At 37.0% G+C, this 17,988-nt stretch overlaps 1 long non-coding RNA gene and 1 pseudogene across 1 annotated transcript; both read right to left on the bottom strand.

Moving 5' to 3' along the window:
• Window positions 1-5,785: 5,785 nt before the first annotated feature.
• LOC124896934 lies at window positions 5,786-8,582 on the bottom strand. The gene is made up of 2 exons (XR_007053293.1): window positions 7,972-8,582; window positions 5,786-6,740 (listed from the first exon to the last, which is right to left on the bottom strand). It is a non-coding gene; the product is annotated as an uncharacterized LOC124896934 (long non-coding RNA).
• Window positions 8,583-8,632: 50 nt separating this feature from the next.
• On the bottom strand, window positions 8,633-11,579 carry LOC124897306 (annotated as a pseudogene).
• Window positions 11,580-17,988: the final 6,409 nt, after the last annotated feature.

The raw sequence follows: 17,988 nt of genomic DNA, 5'->3' as shown, positions 1-17,988 counted from the left end.
AGTCGAGTCATCCCCTTTGACCCTTAGAAGATGTACCTTTTAGTCGACTCATTTCCCTTGATTCCTATAAGACATACCTTTTAGTCGAGTCATCCCCTTTGATTCCTATAAGACGTACCTTTTAGTCGAGTTATCCCCTTTGACCCCTAGAAGACGTACCTTTTAGTCGAGTCATTTCCCTTGATTCCTAGAAGACATACCTTTTAGTCGAGTCATTCCCTTTGATTTCTATAAGACGTACCTTTTAGTCGAGTCATCCCCCTGGATTCCTATAAGACGTACCTTTTAGTCGAGTCATCCCCCTTGATTCCTAAAAGACGTACCTTTTAGTTGAGTCATTCCAATTAACTCATAGAAAATGTATTTCTTTATTTGGGATAATTTTCTTTTCAGTTTTGATATGATTTCAGGAGCATGCCTGAAGCACAGGGCGAATAAATGGAAAACCAAGCAACAAGGTGAAGAAATTGAAAGTTAAACAGATTGAAAAATAGCAAGTCAGGAGCCCGCCTGCAGAACAGGGTGAAAAAAAATTTGAAAGCATAGCAACAAGTTGATGAAATAGCAAGTCAGGAACCCACCTGGAGAACAGGGTGTAGAAGTTGAAAAACATAGAAACAAGTTGATGAAATAGCAAGTCAGGAGCCCGCATGGAGAACAAGGTGAAAAAAAATTGAAAGCATAGCAACAAGTTGATGAAATAGCAAGTCAAGAATCCGCCTGGAGAACAGGATGTAGGAATTGGAAAGCATAGAAACAAGTTGATGAAATAGCAAGTCAGGAACCCACCTGGAGAACAGGGTGAAGAGATTGAAAGGCAAGCTACAAGTTAAAGAAAGTGCAAGTCAGGAGCCCTCCTGAAGAATAGGGTGATAAAACTCAAATCAAGAGTCCAAAAGAAGCTGTATAGATAGGATTTTTATAATTTCATTTATGTTTTAACTTGTAATTTTCATTATTGATGTAATGACAGAGTCGCGGACCGAAACCTCGATGGAACCTCACTCGACTCTCCAACTCGGTATAGTCCACTTCTCATCCAACCCTGAGATACTTGTGACTTAATTCCCTCGTAACTTGGGTGGGTAGGATTTCCTAAGTTAGGACTCGATTGTCCTTCTTCTTTCTATTTCTTCCTTTGAATAATGGTCGGGACAAAATTTTGTCTCGTTGTCTACTTCTTTATCTTAAAACACTTCGTGTTTACATTCAAAGGGGGCATGATGTAGACATCTAATTTTTTCCCTCCCCGATATCAATTTTATTCATTTTTACCTCACTTTATCATACGCCCTTACCCATGTGATTATACCCCACAAAAATACTAAAAAATAATAATAATAACAAACCTACTAACAAACTTAATCCTCAATTATTCTTTTAGTAACAAAATTAACCACTCCTCCTATCAATTTTGGACAACACATCACCACCCCACACCCTACCCCACTACCCACCCACGTGACCCCTCACACTATCACCTTTCATATATACATACACACATAGGGAACAAGAAACACACAGATTCACACCTCATATACAACAACAATATACAAACCCACATCATCATCTTCATATTTCTCTTCTACACAATACACCATTAACCTCACCATTAACGGACAGCTTCCTCACCATTCCAACAGCTCACACATCTCTCTCGCATATCTATGCACGAAATCACATGCGTATAAGGTGAGTAAACTGAAAAATAAAGAGAGCTTCGAGGGAGTTCCGATCATTTTCTTCGAGATTTTCTGGCTATGTTTTGCCAGAATCAGTTAGGTTCATCGTTCTCTCGTTCCAATTCCAAAATCTCCATTTTTTTTCTCTCTCGTCGTTTCTTTTTTTTTTATTTCCAGGCAAACCTGGTTGGTAAGCGTCAAAAGTAACCAAAATCTGCCTCGATTCATCTTCTTTGCCGCAACTTGAGCTCACCGAAGCTCGGGTACACTGTCCTTTGGCTCTATCGTGTATTGGAGTTTTGTGTTCGTAGTTCTGTTGGAAATTATCGATTTAGGAGGTCGAATTAAGTTTATTCTTTCTGGTTTGGAACTTTTCTGGATCAATTCACGTCCCTCAGGTGAACAACAGTAACCTTACCCCTTTTGGTTCATCAGAAATCGGTTTCAAGACCATTCAACGTTGGGTACTGCGTTTGGATTTGTGTCAGTCAGTTCTTCGTGCGCTATTTTGGATTAGTTTTTCTCTATACCGAGTTGGATTCATCGCAATCGAGGTTTTCTATTCGAGATTCCAAGTGCGGGTCTTCTTTAATATTATTACCCACCGAAATCGATTATCGAAAGGTACATTTTCTTTAACTCATTCTCTCATCTTTATTGTAATTTGTTGAATTGGGCATGTTTGAAATTGGATGAGTTGGTGAATTTTTGATGTTATTCACGTGAAATTCGTATGATTATCATGCTTTAATTGTCGTTGGGTCTATGTTGTTTATATTGGATTCCGAGTTGAAAATTGAGTTGATAGTCAAAGCATGTGTTAATTTTTGGTTGAAAAAGGATTTCGGGGTGGGAATAAGAAATTGTTAAAAAGTTGAATGTAGTTAAATTTTGGACCGTTGTCGTTTTATTTAATTCGGATTAAGCATGAATTTGATAGAATCATTTTAAATCAAAAGCTTGATAGGAAACATAGGTCGGGTAGGCGAATTTAGGGATTGTGGATTGATGGAATATTCGATTTGTGTAATTGAATGGTTCTTGGCTATATTGCTTAGGGATCACTTGTATCATTTGGCTGGGGAATGCCCCGAAGTACTTGTATTATTTTTATCTGGGGAATGCCCCGAGGTATTTTATATTCGGAGGACGTCTGTGATGAAGGTCCGAGGCGTCGAGTAAAGCATAGGAGTAGTTTAGGATTAGTTTAGAATAGAATAGGTTTACATTTTCACATTTTTCATTTTTCGGGACTGTATAATTGGACTGGACATTATATTTTGGATTATTTTGTTTTGTTTGCTTGAGTGATTGTTTTTGCGTACTTTGTGTGGTTTATGCATTTGTAATGTCAATTTAGCCGATACGCTCCGCCAAGCGACCGTGGTCAAACCACGGGATCGAGGGGTGCCTAACACATTCCCCTCAATCAACAGAATTCCTTAGCCGGAATCTCTGTTCGCAAACCAGTATTAAAGAGTCAAAACCATTTTGAAAAAGGATATCCATGGGTGACTTGGCACACCCGATTTATGCCAAGTGGCGACTCTGAGTTTTGATTGTTAAAAGTCCTTTTCGAAACAAATTTTCATCTTTGTCACTTTAATAATAAAAACCCTTTCGAAACTAAAAATTAATCTTTTGGGGTTAAAAAAGGGGTGTGACAAGCATAGATCAAACTAATTTTCAATCGATTAAAAAGTTGCGTGGATTCGTTTTAATGGATCAAAAAAAAATATTTAATTTTTTTTTAAATTTTTTTTAAATTTTTTTTTTAAAAATGACGTGGCCCTCTAATAAGCTGCCACATGGCAAGGCTGTTTTTAAAAACCACCTGTTAAAAAGTAGTAGCATGGATGGGCCGATTTTGTAATGGCGATGGGATGAATGAGCCTAACTTTTAACGGATGACATAAATGAGCCATTTCTGATAGTTCAGTGGCATATTTGAGCCTTTTCCCAATAAAGATTGTTCTTCTCATTCTCTGTTTAGTAGTAGTCGCTTTACGGTATCAAAGCTCTAAAGCTCACACGAGTACGATCACAATTTTTTTTCTCCAACCCTTACTACTGCCTCACGCAAAAAAAATGGCCACCAAAACCACTGTTGTTAATGCAGATTACACTTCCAGCAGCACTACCATCGTCAGTTTAATCCTGCATCTCAACTACCCATCAAACTTGCAGGCAGCCACAACTTTACTACCTGGAAGGCCCAGGTGTCAATGCTCATGCACGGACACAACCTTTTCGGTCACTTTGATGGAACAATCGCTGCTCCTCCAACCACACTTACAGAAAACAATGAAAGCACTCCTAATCCAGCTTATATTTGAGGCAGTAGTGAAAAAAGATTTCAATAGCTACCAAACAAAAGAATTTGATAGCTGTAGGTTCAATAGAAACCAAAATCCATCCACAAATTACAATATTCAACAATAACCACAAATTAAGTCATAATTTCAAGTTAGGGTTTAAAGATTCAAATATTCTATGTGTCGTTCCTGAGTTTAGTACTGTGAATTATTATTTCCCCGAGTTAAGGTAGTTCTTGAACTTACATTTAATTTTCATAGCCAAGAGTTAGTTTTCACATAAAGTTTTTGATTTGGAAATTTGTATTGAAAATTGCTTTCATGCTCCAATAGGTTTAATACTGGAAATTTGTATTGGAAATTTGTATTGAAAATTGCTTCCATGCTTTCTGCATTTGAGTGAATTGTGTAGTTGGTAGGCAAGTTGCCATTTTTTGTTCCATTTATTTAATAGTTTTCGCTTAATATTTTTTATTTACGGTATTCAAATTCTATTCGTGATAGCTTTTTTTGGTTCGCAACTTCTTCTGTTGAAAGGTCAAAAGGTTATAATTTCCCCTAAACTATAGATCAGATCTACCAGACAAGCAACTCAATTCTACTCCACCGAATAGTCACACTATCGACTAAACACATGGTGCATGTAGCATAAAGTTTTAGTAATGCATTGTTGAAATTTCATAAAGTTTCGAAGAACTGTGTGAGATCACAGACTAGTCTGAAGTTCTTCTGCTAGTGCATACCTTTCTATTCGAGTCTGTCTTTGTGATGAAAATTATTGTTATTCTGATCCCTTATCGTACTTATAATCCATTGAGCGAGAGCTCTTCCAGCAGAACTCCCAGATCACTAAACGTGACTTACATCTATGTTCGATTGGTAGGTCTCATAGCCGGACATTCTTATATCACTATAGCAGAATCTTCCAGGTTCACAAGGACTAGAAGTTTTCAGGTTCAGGATGGGCTGCATGAGTATGTCCGGCAATTACAGCCCGATCGAAATGATCACACCACTGCACCACAACCCATGTTTTCAGGTTTAGTTGGCGTAAAAATTAATGTCTTCAGTTTTTTCTTTCTTGAGTAATTGCAAGTATTGCGTGAATTAATTGTAATTTGTGTTTACTTTGTTGTACTGCTATCCTTGATTAAATTTTGCAGGTGTTGCGTAGAAGCTGCTTTACGATGAAGTAATTATACAAAACAACCACTACAGTACAAAAACACAAAATCAGAACGATGATTTGACAGATATTATATTGGTCTCCTATCATCTAAAACATACAGAAAAAGAGAGCAATCAAACCAAACTTAGCAATCGGTAGCAGTGTTACAATATAAGAGGATGAGCGTATTGGCTAGCCACACAATAAACTTGAGCATGAGCTAATACATTTGTCAAATAATGCAGAAAGAATTCCATCCACTCTGTCTGCAGTTGTCTAAGCAATTTGTTTCAGTGTTGGAATATCTGCAAAGCCCAGGGGGATCTCCTCGACCTCGCCACACATTTTTTTAAAAAGTGTTTAAGTAGGGGAAAGGATTCCAACAGAACTTAAATTTATGGAACGCGATGTCCAAGCCACCACTCTTTAATGTGAAAACGAGTAATTGACTCCCATAATCACCTTCCTCAAATTTATTAGCATTTAAATCAACAGATATAATAGAGCCAGCAGTATCCTTGTTCCTTCCGCGGAGCACCCTGATCAATATGGAACAACTAACAGAAATCTGGCATAATTTTAGAATAAAAAGAAGATGCAAAACGAAGGGACAAGCGAAAAATCAAAAAAACAATATCATATTTTTATGCTGTGGGCTTTAATCGCGGCTTCCAGGAATCATAGTTCTGAAATTAGATGCACGTATAGACTCAAAAACAACACATATGAGTTTGTTTCTAGTTACTTCGATAGTGAGCAGGTTTACACGGTCGCATCCTTCATTCTCTTCGACGTCATTCTTAATTTTCAATGCTGAAGTCTCCAGAGTTTTGTTGTCGCACCTAATCAATTTAATCTGTTTCAGTGTCGGAATATCAGCAAAGCTGAAAGGGATCACCTCGAGCTCGGTACAAGCACTTATAAATAGTGTTTCAAGCATGGGAAATGAGTCGTCTGAGACATCCCAAGTTGAGATATCTAACCTCACCTGTTTCAAGATCTTAAGTTTAAGGAACACGATATCCACTCAGTTTGTGCTTTTGCGGCAGTAGTCAAATTCAAACACAACCTCGTTAGTTTGAGATCAACATAGAGCAATTAAGCGAAAGAAAGTATCAGATTAGAAATAAAAAGAAAGGAACAATATGATTGTCACGTCACAAATTAACCCCTAGGTGTGACTGGCTCCCGCTAACACCACTTTCCGGGAGAACCGATTTCCCATACATGCACAATGTCTATAAACACCGAGATAAAAATATATGCACTCCAAATGCATGAAATACCAATTAAATGCACAGTTATTATCCAACCAATTATCGTATAACGATTTATGGAAGCAACAATACTTTAAATAATAAACCTCTAGCCCAAATTCCACACTAAGATCATGGAGCATCAAAACAGAGTTACATGAGTTCAACTTTCAGGCATATAAACCCAGCGAAAAGAAACATAATCTGAAAAGATCTAAAGCTAAATGACATCCTCCACGAACAATGGGAAGGCTCACCTCAGCAACGGAACTCACACGTACATATCCTCAGCCACTGGTCACTCCCAGCTCAACGACATCTGTAGACATGTAAGTAAGAGAGAGCTATATATAAATATAACCCAGTAAGATCCTCAACCCGCTACTTTAATACCACTGGAATAAGTGTTAGAAATACAATGTACAACAAAATATATAAATAATGTATACACAATATCTCTTAAAAGTAGTGCTCTCTGGAAGTTCAAAAACTCACTCTATATCTCAACTCAATCAACTCTCACGGCTTGTCATAAACAGAAGTGAAGGTAATCAGCCTAGCACCCCGACAAGTCCACGGAAACATATATAATGCCCCAAAAGTCAACTACGGCAGTATGTACAAGCCCCTAACATATTACGGCAACATAAGTAATGCCCCTAACATATTGCGGCAGCTATGTATGCCCCTAGAGACTATAATGACAGCGAAGAAAATATGTTTAGTGCCCCAACATCACCTTACATTTCACCACTAAATAATTCTCAGTACACTTCCCAACATACATATCCACAGCTAGCCAAATGCCACCAAATCTACCAAGTTCACGCTTGTCCCAACACATGGACTAGGCAGAAAATCATAATTTTTGTAAATCAGATTTGAAAAGCAAGCATCAAAGCTTAAAGTCTCATTTACCTCGCTAATAACAAATTTTTCAACTTTGCAATGTGTAGAACAGCAACCAACAACGACCAATAGGATCAATCTAAACAAAATATTCAATAACAATATCAATTATGTTATTTGGGGCCAAGACTCCATATCCTAACTTTAAGTTTAGAGCTAAATCTTAATATCTCACATCTTAACCCATGAATTTGAGAATAAGCTAACAAAGGAGACCGCCAAAACAGGTCATAGCTCCACATATTGAGTCCCAGCCACTTGATGATGACCCGTCATAAAGCCAAAAAGGGAACTAATCGTTTTTGGCATTAAACAAAACAAAAAGAACAGAAAACAAAAGTGACAAGTCTAGCAGGTGAACAGCTAACGCCATAGCTTTTTGAGGCTCATACATGCTAAGAAATTCAAAAATATTGACCAATAAAAATCACTCTTAATCAATATAATGATTAATTAATCACTATTAGTCAATAGCAAATTGAAACAGTAACTACATAGAAGAATTTGGTGTTGTACAAGTTATATATTGTCTCCAATTTGGAGTGATCAACTGATTAGTAGAAAGAAATTATCACCTCTTATTATACAGATTCGACATAATATGTGGATATACAACCATAATGAATTCGTAAGACCATTACCTGAAGGCTAAAATCACTCCAAACAACAGCAAAAGTGGTTCAAAATCTCTATTTTCGCCTTTCAACTCTCCCAAATTTCGCCATAAACTTCTTGTTTTTCGTTCCAGCAATAAAGGGATTAAAAAAAACCCTAATATTCTACTTCTCTGCAACTTAATGTGTGAACAAGAGTGGGTGTGATCCACTCCTTTTAAATTCTCTTAATTAATATTAATAATTTGACCAAATTACCCATTTACCCCTCATTAAAAAGGAGTTATTTCAATGATTGTTGTGGTTATGGGCACATGAAGTTTTAGATTGTACTGTTTATTCTCATTTCTCTGTGTAACTGTACATACTCTAAATCATTAATAGAAATAGCTCATCTGCCGTGGAGTTTACCTACGGGTGTTACCACGATATCATTTCTCACTCATCTCTCTCTCTCCTCACAAACTCTCTCTCTTGTTTTCTTCATCCTCTCCGTAGATCTACTGTGTGTACGCAAATCGATCCTAACACATGGTTGACTCACACCTGCCAGTGATAACTCTCCTCACTGTATGTACTTATTGTTTGAACATTACAGGCACGTAGATGGTAAAAAATAGCCGAGAAGAGTTTGTTTCTACTTACTCCGATAGTGATGAGATTTATACGGTCGTATCCTTCATTCTCCTCAACTTCTTTCTTAATTTTCTCAGCCTTCAGAGATTTCTTGCAGTACATCAACTTAATCTGGTTCAGTGTTGTAATATCTGCAAAGCTAAAAGGAATCTTCTTGAGATACATGCAGCGTTTTATAACAAGAGTTTCAAGCTGGCGAAATGAGTCTTCTGAGGCTTCCCACCTTGAGATACTTAAGTCCACCATTTTCAAGTACTTAAGATTAAGAAACTTGTTATCTCCAAGGTGCCAATATCTGCGCCAACTGGAATAAACAGGCAGCTCCCGTAATTGGAGATACTCCAGACTTGGAACTCTTGCAATGAAGGACATCACATCTTCTATATGCATATCAAATAGTACCAACTTCTTTAAATTTGAAGGCAAGTGTAACCCGTATAGATGGAAGGGAGTGTCAAAGGAAAGATGAAGCTGGGTAATATTCTCCGATTTGAGACTAATACGTGCAAAAACTTCATAGATCTTAAAAGAGATCTGAAGTTCTTGAAGATTGGGACACCTCCGTAATAACACATTCACCCTATCACCATGATATCTAACCCCTCGTAGTATCCTCAAATTTTCCAATTTGGAGGATTCTTCAAAGATTCCCTGTTTATCATCTTCCAAATCAAGTTCAGCATAATAAATCTCAACATGCCTTAATTCTTTCATTTTCCAAAAAGACGCTGGTAACAATGGAGACTGGGCATAAGACCTCACAATTAAAGTTTCAAGATGGGGCAGATGTGGCTCTGGATGAAAATGGAATTTTTCTGCCTTAACTGCGAGGTACTTCAGGTGAATTAGTGGTTTCAATGTAGCTGACGACAAAGCTCTTACAAAAAAAGAACTCAAATCCAAGGCCTTAAGAAGTCTCACTTCACTAACCTGTCGGAAGGGATTCCATTCAGCAGTTGTGTAATTTGTCGTTATTAGTGACCTCAAATGTTGGTGGAAAGGCTTTCGTGTTTTGGAGCCCAAAGATGTAAACTTGGAAAGCTCTTTACTAAAACTGAAGCTCACTCGACTTCCCTTCCATTCAGAAGGTTGAAACTGGATATGATGCCCCTTCACTAACAACATAAAATTGCATTCTCTACTCTTCTCCAAGCAAAAGTGAAGCACTACATCATGAATCTGACAATATTTGACCTTAACATTATATTCTCTATTTGAAACCATTACCACGTTACTACTAATGAGATCCTTCAAGCAATCTTCGGCAGATTCAATGTCCTGCACGAGTCCTTCCGCAATCCATAGACTTATCAATTTAGACACCGAAATTCATGAGTCCTCCGGAAACATTCCCATGTAAAGAAGACAAGGCTTTAAACAATCTGATAAGTTATCAAAACTCAACTGCAGAGTCGCCCGACTATATGCTTCAGACTCAGGATCAAGATACTCAAATATACCATCTTTAACCGTATTCCACCAAGATTCTTCCATTTTCCTTTTTTGATTATTCCAGCTACCAATACAACCACTAGAGGCAATCCTTTGCATTTTTCTGCAACTCTTTGACTCACTTCATGTAGTTTAAGTGGGCAATCTTCCGTTTGAAACACTTTTTTATGCAACAATTTGCAACTCTCTTCTGTTGTAAGAAATGGAAGGTAATAAGGATCAGTATGGCACTTGACTTGCATACCCACTTTCTCAAGTCGGGTTGTTACAATTATTCTGCTACTATTTCGACCACCAAGGAAACAAGCTCTTAGATCATCCCATGCATTAACATCCCACATATCATCCAATACAATGAGATATCTCCTTTCGATTAGGTTTTTCCTCAACTTGTCAGCAAGGATGTCATCCTTTTCTCCCTCATCCATTGAACCGGTAACTTGACTAAAAATCTTTTGTAATAGATCTCTCCGGTTATATCTTTGAGAAATGACGCACCATGCCCGAACATCGAAGTGAGAAACAATGATCTTACTATCATACACCTTTCCAGCAATAGTCGTTTTCCCTTGTCCCTCCATCCCAACAATAGGGATGACATCTAGCGCACGTGTCCCTCTAGTCAGATGCCAAATTAGTTTTTCTGTTGCTATCTCAAAACCCACTATCTCATCATCATCGCTCACAGGATTGCTATGTTGACTTGGAAGATGTTTAGATGGCTCTACCACATAGTGAGGCTTTAGAGCAACGTCCGCCGACCACATCTCAGCCACCTCTGCATTAATTTGCTTGATCTCTTTTAAGATCGTCGGAAGTGAGCAAAAAATATGCCAAAACACATTATAATGAACAAGAATAGAATCAATGGCAACTTCCTCTTCATATGCCAAATTGATAGTACGCCTCAGAAAATCTTTAAGAATTCCATGTTCAGGGTGCATCTTTGCGACATCTCTGAAAATGGATGTAAGGGATGATAGCTCTCTCTCCAAATTATCAAAAACAGGTTTCATCAGGAAATCTAAATCTGATTTAGATTTCAACATCTCATTCAATTTACTTAAAAGAGAATCCAGAAACCTCAAACCACCAACAGTGGGGAACTGAGATGGAGTGAATTTTAAGGATTTGTAGTATGACTCCACTGGTGCCTTCAGATCTTTAGTTTTCTCCAGTATCTGCATCGAGAAAATATCTATTTCGCTCGTGGCATCTTTGTCTATAGATCTAGGAAGAATCTTTTGAATTACATATAGAACATCACCCGCTATAGCTGCCACCTTTTCCATAACCTCATTCAACCAGTTGCCATTATTAACGTGATTTGATACATCAGCATCAAGGAAAACCAACAAGAACTCTAATGACACATCAATATTTTCAGCAGCGATATTATTAGGAAAGTTCTCAAGCTTTTTGTTTTTGAGATACATCAGCAAACTGTGGAGTTGATGTGAAAATCCTTTTGGTAATTTCTTGTCCTTGAAAATTTTTGATTGAGTAAACTTTGAAGCCTGTAGTTCACCAAGAAAAATCTTCTTCATTTCCAGCTACACCAACACAATCAAACATAATAGATAGGGAGGTTTATTGAATATATCATCTTCAGACTCAGCAACGTCAACTAAAACAGCAAGACAAAATTGTCCCACATTGTTAGCCATGAAATGAATTCGAGTCTCCAAACATTCCAACTTCTCATGGTTGACGTAACCATTTATCTCTGTGGCATACAAGTATCTCAAAAATCTCATTTTCTTTTGAACAATTTCCAGTTGCTTTATAAATTGATTTATTTTAAGGTAAGACCTGTTCGATTCCCTGTGGCACTTCAGTACATCATTTAGATTCTCTCCGAGGCAATCCATATATTCCGACAGATCAGAATCATTCAACTCAGAATTGTAACTTAAACTAGTATTACCATCAATGACTTCCAACAACTGCGATTCTAGCTTTTCCAGATCAAGGTTAGTTTTACATTCATCTGGAATGCCAACAAAATCCCGACGAAGCATTTTCACAATCCTTCTGGCCTTCTCTTTGATTTTGACTAAGGAATTAGACCAAAGAAAATGATTGTACTTTACAAAGGTTGCCAACAATCTTAGATCCATTTCAAGTTTCTCAATTTGATCAATTTTGAAGCTATCTAAATCACCTCCACTCTTGATCCTTCTTAGGTGATCTAACATTTCCTCGATTTCATTCACAAACTCTTACGATATTAGTTTCATTAAGATCAATAACATCTACTCTTTTGAAGCTATGTTAATGCTTGTTTTATGAGAAATTGCACAACCTTTCCCAGAGGTTTTGACTTGTAATTGATAAAGAAATGGACCCTGGGCCTAACTCAACCTCAAAAGCTAGCTCATGAGAGGAGGATTGACCAAAACCATATAAGGAGACTAAGGACCCTTTAACCCACCGATGTGGGACTCCAACAGTAATACATAGTTCTCTTGTGGTTTCAAAAATGTCACGAAACAAACTTATGTTAGTTTTCTATTTATCGTTCAATGCATGCAATTCAGCCTTTAAAAGAGGACATCTTTGTCCCTTATACTATAGTATTGCTATTTTACATAGAAAACTATACTCTCATATTTAATTGGATTATGAATCGAATCCTGGTTTCCATCATTTTTTCATGTAGTTCATGGGTCTAAAAAAAAAAACAATAATTTAATAGGGTAGAAAGGTTGTTTCTGATGGCTCTAAAATGGAGAAAAACTAAATACAAATAACACTTTAACGTTTTTAATAATTAAAACAATAATTTTTATTTTTAAACCTTTTGATTGATCACAAATGTTTCATCCTTCCCCATTTTAGTATGTTACACTACTAAAAAAATCACTATTTTTCCATTGAAATTTCCATCAGTCGCTATTTCCATGGATATTTTGTTTGATTCAGTGACAAAAGAAAAAATAGTAGTGTTTTCACACGAAAAAATTAGGAAGCTTCCCAGTGTTTCAATGAGAATCTGTTTCCCACCGTATGTTTTCCAGTGAGCTGGTTCGGTGAGAAAACAAAGTTTCATATCACAATTTCCCATTGATTCGTGGTGAGAAATGTCTCGGTTTCTGGTAGTGTTGGTGTATTGACATGGAACTAGATTAATAGCTTGTTTGTATATATAGTTCATATCGTATCATAGAATATTGACTGTGTTGCTTCCCCTCTTTTCGTAGTGCCACGCCTCAGTAATATGATGAATAAGCTTAAATACAGAATTGCAAAGAACTCTGATCTAATGATTTATGGAGAAGTTGACTTACAGATAACAAGTGAAACCAGAAAAGATAATTGCAAATGCAGTCGATCAGCTAAAGTCTTGTAATTTTGTCTTGTTGATCTCTTTCGCCTGTTTAGTATCTTCAATTTTCTGATCCAATCCTAAAAAGGAGCAAAGTCTAGTTAGACCAACGGAGATTATAGTTGAATTTACTTTGAGTGGATGAATAATGTTCTAGGCAACAAATCAACGAGCCATTGAAAAAGAGAGAAAGCAAATAGGCAGTAAGGGGAAAAGGGTGAAAATTGTAGTAGCTGGAAAGTAGAGGTAGGTCCATTGAAAACACTCCATCAGCTTTCCAATACATATTACCATTTGGCCCCAAGTTCCTATTTAGTTGGCAGAGTTCACATGCTTGTCTGGGGTCCTAGTTGAGTCAAAGATTAGTTGCTAATAATTAGCATAGTGGTTAAGTTAGTGGGTCATGTTTTCAATTCCAAATATACATCTCTAAAGTACACTGTTAAAAATGTTGCAATTTTACGAACTAAGTGAAACAATTCCATGACAATGTTTTTTGAGTGCTTGTACCCAGAAATTTTTCAATGATCTTAGTATTCTATAGACGAGTTTACACTTCAAAAAAAAAAAGTTTTGAGTGTCTTAAATCAAGCCTAATCGTTTGGGATGCCTTCTGGTGCTTGTCACACCCCTTTTTAACTCCAAAAAGATTCATTTTAAGTTTGAAAGGGTTTTTATTATCAAAGTGACAAAAGATGAAAATTTGTTTCAAAAAGGATCTTTTATATTCAAACAGAGTCGCCACTTGACATAAATCGGGTGTGCCAAGTCACCCTTGGATATCTTTTTTTAAAACGATTTTGACTCTAAAACTGATCCGCGAACAAAGATTCTGGCTAAGTAATTCTGTTGACCAAGGGGAAGGTGTTAGTCACCCCCAGATCCCGTGGTTCGACCAAGGTCGCTTGATGGAGCGTATCGGCTAATTTTGACACTAAAAATGTATGAACCACATAAACAAATAACAATCAAACAAAGAAACACAAACCAAATCAAATCCCAAAAATATAATGTCTAGTCCAATTATATAATCAAAAATGGAAAAATGCGAAAGTACAAATCCTATTCTAAACTAGTCCTAGACTATGCACTACCCGACGCCTCGGGCCTTCATCACGAACGTACTCCAAGTACAAGATACTTCGGGGCATTCCCCGGATAAATCAATACAAATCCCTCGAGGCATTCCCCATCCAAATGAATACATTTTTAGTGCGAAAAAATCAAACTATTCAACAAAATTTCAAACATTCAACGGAATTTCCAACATTCAACCAAAACCACAAATACTAAACTTTGCCTACCCCACCTGTGTTTGCCTACCTCACTCGACTCATCATGATACTAATAAGTTCGATTAATGTTCCTTTCAAGTCAAACAATAACTCATGAATCAAACCAACCAAAATTTACCTTTTAATCAAGTTTCAATTCCACCTCCCAATTTCCTTTTTAATTCTTAACGAGATATCATTTCATTACACAATCTATAACCAAACAACAAATCGGAACCAACAACTATTCATCACCCGCAATGATTAACCAACACACAATATTTCATTCAATGCACCGAATATCACAAATAATGGAACAAAAAGGGAAAGAAAGTAGAATTGGACCTCAATTTGGTTTATTTCAATTAATTGATCTTTTCAAACAGAACCGCATCCAAACGAAACCTCAATGTTGAACCTCAATCACGAACTTTCACAACCCAAAACGGGGCCCTGACCGTGACGAGCATTCCGAACCATGAAGGCCCGAAATACCCCTATTTGTATGATAATCATGCACATAACTCATATGATAAAAGAAATGCGGAGGATAAACAATATTACGGAAACATGGTCAAGAATCATATGAAATCAATAACGAGGAATAATGCCCCACAATCTCAACACAACATCTCTATAACGCCTGCGAAATCTCTACTATATGACTAAAACAAATATCTATCTGAAAACTGGGACAAGGCCCCCAGTAGATCGAAAACTAATAAATGATAAATGAAACTGCCAGATATCAGGCCTTCCAAAATATAGAAGGCTCACCAAGTGACTCTGCAAATCTATCTGAGGAATCTACTGATTTTCTAGACCCTTGGACTGTGCCTCCGAACTTGGGAGGGAAGGGGGTCAATAAAAAAGTACTGGTACGCAGAGATACCAAAACAAAATATAATATTTTTACAAAATATAGTTGAGAGCCATTATAAAGCAGTTTCATATTAAATCATTGAAAACATATCGGCGTAATGTAATTGTTTTCAACAACAATGTAATGCAGCTGAGCTAGGTGGAATACCCTACATATCACATTTACACCAACTGTCAAACCTCGATTGCCGCCGAGATTAGAGTATAAGTGAGGGGAAGACACACAAGATCATACAGTAGAGTGTCTCGACCCAATGGTAGTTCACAAGATCACAAAGCAAGGTTCCTAACCATAGTCCCAACTTGGGAATGACATGAAGTCAGGTACGCAAGATCACAAAGCAGGGTACCAAATTCCCATGTCGGCAAACACGTTTCCAGGGATGAGCCCTTACACTCAAACCCCTTCTTCGGGCATTCACCTATCTCATGTAAAATTAATGCATTCAAATTTCATCTAATTCAATCACATATCATATTTTGTAGGGTATAGTCATACCCGACTTGCAAGCCATCAATATCATATCATTATTCTCATTCAACCATTGTATTCAACATGTTTCAACACAAATAGCCCTCTCGTTTTCAAGTCAAATCATATCAATTCTCAAAACATTTCATGTCATGCTTTTGAAGATGTTTTCAATCAATTTACATCATATGAACATTTAAAATAATTTCACATCAAGAGAGGGATTCCATATAATTCATGCTCTCAAATTAACACCTTTTTGAAACACATGTATATACATATATAATATGTCAAATCACTTCCGAAATAAACCTAAAGACCAAATCAATATTATAGAAACGTTCAAAACATGATTATATTCGTAGTTTCAAAACCCCCATTTTAAAAACATGAAATTTTAAGCCCAAGAGATTTTTGAGATAACCCCATGTACCTCTATATGTGAAGATGATAGGTGTTTCTTGAAGCCTATGTTCTGGGGATTCCAAATATGCAATTAGTTTCAAAAATCCACGGTTGAATCTTGAGTTGGTTGGGTTTTTATTTTGAAACCCTAAGGAGAGTTCTTGAAAAATTTTGATGAATGAGGGTGTATTTTGGGGTATTTGGGGACTGAATTTCGTGTTTATGGCTAAATAAGTGTGGGAAAAGGACCATTTTGCCCCAAAAATGGAGTGTTTAAGTCACTTGAGTAGTAATGTATGTGGTGCACACCTTATCGCATAATATAGGTTGTGTGGCACACTCTTTATCGTACACATTAGGTTGTGCGTCGCACACCTTATGGCATAAGTTAGGGTGTGCGTCGCACACCTTATGCTGCACGACACACTCCACTTTGGAAAGCCATAAATTCTTCCTCGGGTGTTGGATTTTTGTTAAATTGGTATCGTTGGAAAGATAATTCGAAGGCCTTTCATTTGATATATAGTAGGAACTCTGATACAATATATACAAAGAGTAATGACCGATTGAACTTGACCCAAGTTTTGATGCTTACTAGAACTCAATCGATGGAAAAGCTTTCAACTCGTCCTTGAGTTAGGGGACCTCTATGATTTCAATTAATGCTCAACTAGATTTATACACCACATAGTTGATTAAAACACTATATTCACAATACATTTATGATTTTTGGAATGTGTACAAGTAGAAATAACAATTTACGTTCAAGTCTGAAAGTATGGGGTGTTACATTATCTCCCCCTTGGGATCATTCATCCTCGAATGATGGGTAGGAACTTGTTGATGCCTTAGAGGTATGGAATAATGCGGACACGACATGTCCTCTAATAAAGAATACACTGATCTGAAACATGACCATATGGCTGAAACTACTGATATTCTGAATTCTTATATCGGACATGCATATCTGATGCATGGAATACACGACTGAAGCTACTCATAAGCTGAGTTCTCATAATGAACATGCATACCTGATGCATGGATTTGTTGCTGAGTTGTTCTCATGAAAGTAGAACTAAATACACTGATAAGCTGAACTTCTTCTATTGGACATGCATTTCTAATGCATGTATATCTGACTAAACTGACGTATGAACGTATGACTGAATACGCAATAATAACTGGTGCGGAGATTGTAATAAGAATCTATGCATGCAACTGAATGGGGTATATCCTCCTTCGGACCCTATGTCCCTCTATGAATGCTCAATTCACTAAGATGCTCAGAAACTGAGGCGATGAACTAGGCACCGACAAATTTAATCATATTTGAACATCAGGAATCTGAATCTAGTACATGACGCATGAATTGACCTATACTCACAAATACTATTATACTCTACCTTGGAATAGTAACATATCTGAGATTTTGGGTAGCATGATTAAATAACGAGACGAGAAAACTAGTCATGTGAATCTGACTGCTAAACTGATTTGCTGGCCACATAGACTGAACTATACTGGAAACTTATACTCAATCTGGAGTATCTCTTCAATACTCTCTCTAAAGAAGTTCTAGAAGTAATAGGGAGCCA

The sequence above is a fragment of the Capsicum annuum genome, chromosome 3 (assembly GCF_002878395.1).
Source record: "Capsicum annuum cultivar UCD-10X-F1 chromosome 3, UCD10Xv1.1, whole genome shotgun sequence".
NCBI lineage: Eukaryota > Viridiplantae > Streptophyta > Magnoliopsida > Solanales > Solanaceae > Capsicum > Capsicum annuum.
The sequence above is the reverse complement of the archived record's forward strand: the minus strand, read 5'-3'. Positions and strand labels throughout refer to the sequence as shown.